The 10346-nt window shown below is 48.0% G+C and overlaps 1 long non-coding RNA gene across 1 annotated transcript; it reads left to right on the top strand.

The window, feature by feature from the left end:
- The first annotated feature begins 858 nt into the window (after positions 1-858).
- Positions 859-1570, top strand: LOC135366012 (uncharacterized). Its single transcript, XR_010414057.1, has 2 exons — positions 859-965; positions 1390-1570. It is a non-coding gene; the product is annotated as an uncharacterized LOC135366012 (long non-coding RNA).
- The last annotated feature ends 8776 nt before the right edge of the window (positions 1571-10346 follow it).

The raw sequence follows: 10346 nt of genomic DNA, 5'->3' as shown, positions 1-10346 counted from the left end.
AGCTCCTTGGTAAATTTTACGGAGTCCCCGAATTCGTCCTGCATGCTCGGCGAAGCATATTTCTGCACGTAGAATATTTGTGACGGAGGCTTGTCCACCACGTCGTTCAGGTTCCTCAGCACGTTAGCAACGAACGTAGATTTGCCGCACATGGAGGGACCGCTTAAGATACAGCGAAAAGGATGACGGAAACGAAAAGGTTCGGGGGAAGACATGTTGCGTGCGTACACGTTGCACGAAGAGAAAGAAGAGACTGAGACTCGAAGAGAAATGCATCGCTTTTATTTACACATCCTCGTCGTCGTCCTCTACATCGGAACTGCGTTCCCAATACAGATTGTCCAGGCTAAAGTTGGACTTCTTTTTTGCCAGTCTGTCCGCCGCTAAGATGCGGTCGAGCGTCTTCATCTTGTCCTGACACATTTCCTGACGTGCTTGCAACCATTCCAGGCGGTGGACTTGAAAGGCTTCCTCCACGATGCCGCGTATAAATTCGCGAAGTTCTTCGTTTTTTGTCTTTTCCTTGCGACGACGAGAAACGCAGGAGAATAAACCACACATGGCGTTTTCCACGTATCGGTCAGAATGATGACGCGAGCGCGGTGCGCGCTGCCTTTATACAGATAAACGCGCGCGCGCAAAGAACGGAGAATGAAAGCGAAACTGAAAAGCCACCCGTCGCCGCTAGGAGCGCGCGCGCAGCAGAGAGCCGAAACCGAAAACACCCGCGGCCGGCGCAGAGGGAGCTAGCAGCGCGCGCGCATGCGCGGACGGGTGGAGCAGAGGGCGCGCGCGCATCCATAGCTGCCGCTGCGCGTCGCCTCTCTCAGTTTCTCTCGGACCGTCGCGGAAGACGGACGTGCGCTCCGCGCGCTCACTCAGTTTCTGGCTGGATCTCGTAGAGAGCAGACGTGTGTTCTCCGCGCTCGCTCAGCTTCTGCCTGGAAGTTGCCGCGGGGGAAAAGGTGAGTGATTTGACGCGCTCCTTTTCTCGTATGTTTGCCGTGTTTAGCGGTGACCGCGCTCGTGCTAAGCCTTTTCTCGCATGTTTAGCGATGTGTGGTTCCCGCCTTGTGTTAGCTGCGTAGTGTTGAGGTTAGGCCTAAGCGATCGCCCCCCCGTAAGCCTTTTCTCGCATGTTTAGACTTGTTTTGCGGTGAGCAAGCCTGTTGACGCATGTTTAGCGATGTGTGGTTTCCGCCTTGTGTTAGCTGCGTAGTGTTGTGGTTAGGCCTAAGCGATCGTCCCCCCGTAAACCTTTTTCCCTGATGTGTACTGTTTTCTGTTTAGCAGTAGCGGTTAGACCTTTTCTCTCGCATGCCTAGACTTGTTTAGCAGTGCTGCCATTTTTACCTGCCGCTAGTATCTTGTTATGTCTTTCTCCTCTAGAGCTATGATGGTGGCGCCATCTGGTGTGATGCCTTGCAACTAAGTGGCCACCTGTCGTCGATCTCTGCAACTGCTGGGTGCAAACTACCAACATGGCGGGCGCTGGTCACTCGGGTGTTGCGTAGCGGCTTCTTCGCCGCGGCATCGTTGATTTTCGAATAAATTGTTTCTCTCCACTCTATTTCTATCTTTTTATTTTATTTTCTGCCTATTATTTTTCTTTTTTATGGACTCTCATAGTGCACAACGCTCAGCTGGCCTGGACACGAGTTAGACTTTCCCCAATTAGTGTGGTGGCTCCCTGGAGGGTGCTGATTAATGTGGGGGGGTCCCAATTAGCTCTAATTGCTAATTAAATCGTGTTCAGGCCAGTTGAGCGTTGTGCACTGTGAGAGTCCAGTACCTACTACTCAGGCACAGGCACAGGTGTATCTGCGCCAGCGGAGAATGTAGTTCCGCACAATGAGAGCAGTAGTAATAACAGGACACAGACTGTCGGTAACTCACAACTTCATCTAAACACGATTTCAATAGCAATTAGAGCTAATTGGGACCCCCTACATTAATCAGCACCCTCCGGGGTTTCCCCACACTAGTTGGGGAGCATCTAACTCGTGTCCAGACCAAGCTGTGAATTCTTGGCAACCTGTATCCATAAAAAAGAAAAAAAATAGATAGATATAGAGTGGAGAGAAGGAGTTTAGTTGAAGATCAATGACGCCATCTTGAAAAAAGCGGTACGGAACGGCTGCTGACCATCGCCGGGCGACGGAGCACAGAGGCAGGTTTCAAAGCATTGCAGCTATGACTACAAGTTCCGGACATCCAGTGACGTCAGCTGTGACGTCATCATGACATGTCTGGGCAGGTTAGGACAGCTCTGGACATGCGAGAAGAAAAACACTCTTAATACAGAGGCTGGGAAAGCAAGAGTAAATATGCTAACAATCAATAGCTAACAACAAAAAGAATTAGTTACACAACAAATGAGCCCACAACAACAGGAGCACAGAACGATGTGACTGCTCCATCCGACAGCCAGGCAGAGAACTGACCCGTAATGGTTTTTTCTCCTATATAAACTCCCGCAGCTGCACCCGCTAGCGGTTACTTTCTGAACTAATCTCATGACAAAATTATTAAGAATCACGCCAGCCCTACTCTCATTCCCAAGGCAGAAGAAGATAGAAAATGGTGGGAATGCAACAGCAACCAGCACCTGACGTGCACGGGCATGAAAATCGCAAACAAAGCGGGGACAAAGTGTGCGAAAGCATTAGTTACACAACAAATCAGCTCATCACAACAGGAGCGCGGACCGATGCGACTGCTCCATCCGACAGCCAGGCAGAAACTGAGCGAGCGCCAGGACTGCGGAGCAACCGAGCGCACGTCTGCTGTCAGCGACAGCCAGCAAGCAACTGACTGGGGCGCCGCTCCGCGGCCACTACGCATGCGCGCGCGCTCTTAGCGCCCTCGACTGTACACAGACTGCCGCCAACGCACAACTAGCCTTAAACACGATTAATTAATCAATTAGAGCTAATTGGGAACCCCCACATTAATCAGCATCATCCAATGAGTCATCACAACTTGGGGAGCGTCTAACTCGTGTTCAGACCCACTGTGTGTTGGTGGCAACCTGTGTCCATAGAAAAGAAAAAAAAATAGATAGCGATAGAGTGGAGAGAAGGAGTTTAGTTGAAGATCAACGACGCCATCTTGAAGAAAGCGGTACGGAATGGCCACTGACCATCACCAGGCGACGGAGCACAGAGGCAGGTTGCAAAGCATCGCAGCTATGACTACAAGTTCCGGACATCCTGTGACGTCTCCTCGCATGTCCAGAGCTGTCCTAACCTGCCCAGACATGTCATGATGACGTCAGCTGTGATGTCATCATGACATGTCTGGGCAGGTTAGGACAGCTCTGAACATGTGAGGAGAAAAACACTCGTAATACAGAGGATGGGAAAGCAAGAGTAAGTATGCTAACCATCAATAGCTAACAACAAAAAGAATTAGTTACACAACAAATGAGCCCGCCACCACAGGGGCGCAGAACGATGCGACTGCTCCATCCGACAGCCAGGCAGAGAACTGACTTGTAATGGTTTTTTCTCCTGTATAAAGTCCTGCAGCTGCACCCCCTAGCGGTTACTTTCTCAATTAATCTCACGACAAAATTATTAAGAATCACGCCAGCCCTACTCTCATTCCCAAGGCTGAAGAAGATAGAAAATGATGGGCATGCCCGGACAACAGCAACCAGCACCTGACATGCACAGGCATGAAAATCGCAAACAAAGCGGGGACAAAGTTGGCGAAAGCATTAGTTACACAGCATATCAGGTCGCCACAACAGGAGCGCAGACCGATGCGACTGCTCCATCCGACAGCCAGCCAGAAACTGAGCGAGCGCGGGGACTGCAGAGCAACCGAGCACACGTCTGCTCTGTGCAACAGCCAGCGAGCAACTGACTGGGGCGTCGCGCCGCGTCCGCTACGCATGCGCGCGCTCTTAGCGCCCTCTGCGGCGACCACCTGCGAGAGGCTAAGAGAGAAGAGCATGATGTCATCATGCACCTGTGTGGCTCAAGGACGCGTACGCTCTAGACAGGGGACCTATTATTTATTGAATCACTGTCCCAGGATTATTTCCTTTATTCTTCTATAACGATTGCATAGGAAACTATTGCAGAAGAGCACTATGCATGAAAACTGATCGTAGGAATTCCAAATTCATACTAAATGAGACTTGCAAAATAACAAAATATCCTAACACGTAACTCTATCAATAGCTAATAAGAGGACCAGGCACTCAACAAATCAACACAGAGTACAGGTAACGAGGAGTGCAGAACGATGCGTCTACTTATTCCGACAGCCAGGCACGGAACTGAATCGTAATGCTTTTTCTCCTATATAAATTCATGCATCTGTCCCACTTGTGGTTGATTTCTGAACTAATTTAATCACAAAATTATTAAGAATTGTTCTAGCACTATTCCCATTCAGGGCAGCACTATCGACATTGTCAAGACAAGAATGTTCCTTGTCAAAAAAGAAAAATATACAAAGCGTCAACAGAGATAAGCATGCACGTCGGGGTATGTCAGGACACGTCAGGACAAATCGCACGACTGCTGGGCAACAGAGGAAAACAAACACCTGAACAGAGTGAAAAGACACTCACCATCATCGGACACGTACACTTCATTCCCTCATTGTAAATCCGCTCATCACAAAATCCACCGGCATCGTCGAACACCATTCACCAGTGACGAACCACACATTTGCACCCCATCAGAGGTAGACAGAACCCCACCGAAGCTACTCTCTTCCACTGACGGCCAACGCAATTGCTAGGAGCAGAATTAACCACATTAGTCCACACCCGCCAGTGTCCAAGAGAGAAGTGAATCCTTGCACCCCCTGCAGGCCGTTCTCATTGGTCGTGACGTCATCCTATTGTCTCAGGGCTACACTGTTTTTTTCACTAATGCTCTTCTGGACAATGTCCACTCGAAACAATAGTGTCGCGGTATGACGTCATCATGCAGCTGTGTGGCTCAAGGACGCGTATGCTCTAGACAGGGGACCTGTTATTTATTGAATCAGTATCACAAGATTATTTTCTTTATTTTACTATAATGATTGCATAGGAACTATTGCAGAAAAACAGCATACATGAGAGGAGATTATAGGATTTTAAGAATTTCATTCCCAAAGTTTACTGTACAAGAAAAACAAAATAATGGTTCAGCAAGACATGTTCTTCCTATCCGAGAGCCTGGCACCTAACCGAATAATGGCGCTTTGTTCCTCGACTGAATAAAGCCATGCACCTGTCTCCCTTGCAGTTACTCTCTGAACTAAATGAATCGCAAAATTATTAAGAATAGCTCTACTCCCATTCAGGGCAGCACTATCGACATCGTCAAGAATGTTTCTTTTCAAAAAGAAAAAAACTACATGTAGAAGGAAAGCATGTCAGAACAGGTCCGGGCATGTCAGCTCATGTTTGTCAGAGAATAAGAGGGAAATAAACGAAAAGAAACAGTTGAACAAAGCAGAAAACCAACATCAAACTATTTCTAAGCACGCACACTCCTCTTATTCAAAAACAGTGCTCATCATAAATACGTCCAGGACAATACACACCATTTTTCTATTGCTACACTTTTTTCCAGTAACGGTCAATGCATTGCTACAGACTGCGTGACGTCATCACATCCTGTCTGAAGAAGACAGCGGCAAAAACAAAGACTCCTATTATTTATTGAATTGCAAGATTATTTCCTTTGTCCGATTCTTAATGACGTTCACTTTTACAATAACATTCAACAAAAAAAGCACCGTGCATGATAGCGATTTTCACCCCAAAGGCTCATCATGGTCATTAGAATCACATCACCAGTAAACTACCACTGCTCTTTTAAAATAATAAGTGAGATCACTCAACATCATCACCAGGCTTATGTAATACATGACCCTTTCTATGCTCCTATACTCATTGTCTGAGGCTACACCTGCGAGCAAAAAGGCGCGAAAGCCGGGGGCAAAGTTCCATTCGCGCACGACAAAGCACAAGACAGAACGCCTTTACGGGAACATGATTGCATTCCCACCATATTAATGATTTTCTATCTTGCATTGCAGCTTAGAAAAGCTACTACTACAAAACTATAATTTTAGGAGTCTATTAAAATTCTACTTTCTATGGAAACTATAATTGCCCTATTACTTGGATCGCTATTAATGAAGCGCTCAAAATTTTTCTCTCTTCCCATTTCAGCTTTGTCATGCAGTGAAGCAGACTCACATCCAAAATAATTAATTTGCACTGAGGGTGCTGTGCTTCAGAAATTCCTATCCTGCGCTCAGATGCAAGCATTTCTGCACGGATACCTATAACAGCTTACTTCTTCAACATACCGAGCTCCTAACAACATCTAACAAACAAGCAGAGAAACCCACTTCTCAGCTTTACCATGCGACTCTCTTCTGCACAAAAGCAGTGATTTGAGGAAAGAGCTGCAAAAATTGCACGCACTTGTGCTTGACTTAAAAAAACTGAAGCATATGCTAATAAACTAAGAAAAAGACACTCATGTCTGGTATCAGATAATGCTACATACACAGCCGCAGTGTCCCTTCGTAAAGAAAGCACAGGACAAGGGCACACAAGTTCTTTTAAGCGAGAAGGGAAAAGGCTTAAGACGGAGCACTCAGGAATAATAGCAGAGTCACCGGGCATCGCTACGCGGCTAACACAAGATAACAACAAGATAATAGCGGCCGGTAAAATTGCAACACTGCTAAACAAGCCCCAACATGCCATGACATCACAAACCAGGAAAAAAAGCACGCACACAGTCATCAGCTCAGGAATGCACAAGGAGAGGTGCTATATTGTAATTTCTCCTCCACGCTCATATACCAGCATTTCTGCGGAAATACTTATAACTGCATGCAGCTTACTCCATCAACATATCAAGCAAAGTGAATACTGAGACTCCCCCCAACAACAACATATAACAAAAAGGAAATTCCATTCTCATGAACTCTCCTCCTGCCGAGCGGCTTTCTCCTGCTCTACCTGGATGCTGAGTTTTTCCCCTCACCTACATTCTGAGTAAAAGCAGTGAAAGAAGAAAAGAACTGCGAAACATTACATGCTTTTGTGTCCCAGTAGCTGTAACTGCAAGAAACCGTAGCGCACGCTAATAAACTGAGAAAAAGACACCCATTTCTGCCACCAGATAATTCTTGCATAATGCCACATACACAGTCCAATGCCACACACAATGTGCCAAACACAATGCCACACACACAAATAGGAAAAGAGCAGCGAAAAATTACACGCACTTTTGCTCGCATAGCGATAAGAGAGAAAAAAAAATAACTAGGCACACGCTAATAAACTGTGACAAAGACACCCATTTCTGCTATCAGATAATTATTGCATAATGCTAAATACCCAATGGCATTATCCCAACAGTGCGCTCACTCGGAGAATCGCGCGCGTCGCGCGTCCAAACCGCGAGACCCGCGTTGCGCTCGCACGGGGAATCGCGCGCGTCGCGAGTCCAAACCGCGAGAACGGGACCCCGCGCGGTTCGCGGTTCGGGCGCACTGTTTTATCACTTAAACAGCAACAGAGCTGACATTGTAGTACCCTCGCGATAAATATTTTATTACGGCGACAGCAGAATGTATTCAGAGAAGGCTTTGGGTGTGTAAAGTCAGCCCAAGGCGTGTTGATGGGAGCGCACTGCTCTGTTGGGTACGCAAGCTTGCAGCCAGCGATGCTGGAATGATTATTTTATTTTATTTTATTTTGAGTCATTATCGGCTCACCTATTTAGTGAAGACCTATGAACACATGTTAAGTGGTTTGGTTTAAAAATGATAAGAGCCACAGAGTGTAGCGAATGACGTTCACATTTTACCCGTTCTGCTCTATAATAATCTTGCAAAATATATGGATGTAAGGAAATAAAAGGAGAACGAAGTGAATTCACTCCTGTATAATATTCGCTGCGTAGAAGCACGGCACCGTTTTCTTTGTGGAGGTATAGCGAACGTGCATTCCTTTCTTTTTTGGTTCGCGCCGGCCGAGTGGCGATATCTTATCACATGCGGAACGAGGACCTATTGTTTTGCGTACGCATACCTGTCTGTGCCGTCTTTTGACGATGGTAGGATAATTATTGACCTGAGGAATAATAAAGATTTATGTGGTTGTGAAAATAGACTTTGTGTTTTTTTGTGTGAAAATGTCTGTGTGTGTGTGTGTGTGTGTGCGCGCGCGTGCACGCCCTTTTTACTGAACCAGGGACCCTACTTCACAAGTAAGTGCTATCTACGCATGCAACAACTCAGGGAAAAGAGAAATTTTTGGGCGTTGAGGCTTACATGTTTGTGTCGTCCCTATGTGTGGTCTGCCTCGGCCAAATCTCGTTGTTTAAGTGCTATCTGTTTGCCTTTTCGTGCGACACGAGTGATACATTTATGTACTATTGCGTGAAATAGTGGTTTAAAAAAATAAGGGTAGTCGCGTTTGCATTGTTACCTGTAGGATAGGACGAGCGTTTTTAATGGAATTGCCTCGCGAACCTGGTGTAGTCTTTGTTTTGGACAGGGTATTTTATGAGTGCCCGACGGCGGTCCTGCTGTTGTTTGTTTGTTAGTATGTATCTGTCACGTTCGTAGCGCTGTTCAGGTTTTGTTTTCGCAAAAACTTTGTTTTTGCGAAAGTCAGTACTCACCAATCAGTACTCAGTACTCATCAGTACTCACCAATCCTAGTCAGCCATTGGTAATTATCACTATCACCACGAGGTCATCACATGAAGCGTCTTACTGCACACCCAGATGCCACACCGCAGAATCACCGATACGGTGTTGCGCCAAACGACGGTTGACGAAGAAAGGGAGCGATAAGACAGAGTAACATTGATAGTGACTAGGCGACCGATTGCAATATACGGCTTTCAGATATACGGCCGTGAGTCCGCCGAGGGTCGAGCTCCGAACTGAGCGTTACGGGTTCTCCTCAAACAGAAGAAGCTAACCGATATGATCATGCGCGCATCCGGGGGGAACCTATGTGCAGACCACCCCTCAATTTCACTCATCACATAGCGCTCAACTGACCTTATAGGAGGAGGAGGAGGAGTGTCGTTGGGAGGAACCCGAGAGGTCTGCGTGCCTGATTAGGCGGCATGTTTCTCGGGAAGGGAAAGGTGGTGGAGAGGAGGAGAGGAAAGGGTGAAGTGGAAGACCGAGCGGAATCCGCTCGGGGGGAGGATAGCTGCGTCCATGGGCCGACTTCAGGGGAACTGTGCCGGCATACGCCTATTACACATCTGAGGGAAACCCAGGAAAAACCCCAGACGGCACAGCCGGCCCGCGGATTCGAACCGCGGACCTCCCAGTCTCCAAGCGCACGCGTTACCGCTGCGCCACCGGAGCTGGTATCTTGTGCTGATACATGTGAAAGTTGCGGCATTCTGTTTACCACGCGAGACACAGTGATTCTTTCAAGAATGCCACACTCCTTTCCACATCGAGAGCTTAGGCGTTCGTACAAACCGTAGCAACTGGATATGCCAGATGGATATTCCAGCAACTGGATATGCCCTGCACGGGCCGACTTCTCCGAGCCCGACCCGGCCCTGGCGCATCAAAAAATGGCCCGGCCTGACGCGTTCCCGGACCATCATATTTTTATGCGGCCCGGCCCGGCCTGGTGACCCAGTGACTAGAGCCCGGCCCGGCGTCTAAGCAAATAGAGCCCGGCCCGGCCCGGCCCGGTGACCCGGCGAGTAGATCCCGGCCTAGTATTTCCAGCCGCGACGTACGCGTTTCTGGCGATTATCAAACAAATTTATAAGTAAATTTGTAAGGAGAGAAGACAAACATACAAGTGATGGCGGTTTAACACCGAAACCGCACGAGACCAAATTAAATCCAGAACGCACGCGGGCATGGGCGTTATCGTTACACTGTCAAGATTTTGCGGAGGTAGAGCATGCAGTCGACAAACTGCTTCTCCCAGTCCCTACCCCTCTCACCAAGCTTTGCCAAAGTGATTGTGAAATATGTGAGGAGTGAGGAGCAATGTAAAGTGGCTTGGAGAATGTTCTAGAGGGTCGAATCATATGCATAATGCAGTATCCTTTGCTTGTCTTTGCAAAATATGCACACGAATGACGCAAGCGCATGATGATATGAACTAATGCATCTCCATTGTGTGGAATTAGCTGCGTGGCCCTGCCGGGCCTGACTCTCGGGAACGTATTTGTCGGCCCGGGCCCAGCCCGGCCCGCGGTGCTGGCGTATTTTGTTGGCCCGGGCTCGGCCCGGCCCGGAGCACACAGCCAATAACAAGCCCGGCCCGGCCCGCGGGCTGGGTCGGGCCCGGGCACGGGCAGGGCTCTAATGCCAGA

Source organism: Ornithodoros turicata, chromosome 8, assembly GCF_037126465.1.
Source record: "Ornithodoros turicata isolate Travis chromosome 8, ASM3712646v1, whole genome shotgun sequence".
NCBI lineage: Eukaryota > Metazoa > Arthropoda > Arachnida > Ixodida > Argasidae > Ornithodoros > Ornithodoros turicata.
Note: the sequence above shows the minus strand (reverse complement) of the source record. Positions and strands in the feature narration are given on the sequence as shown.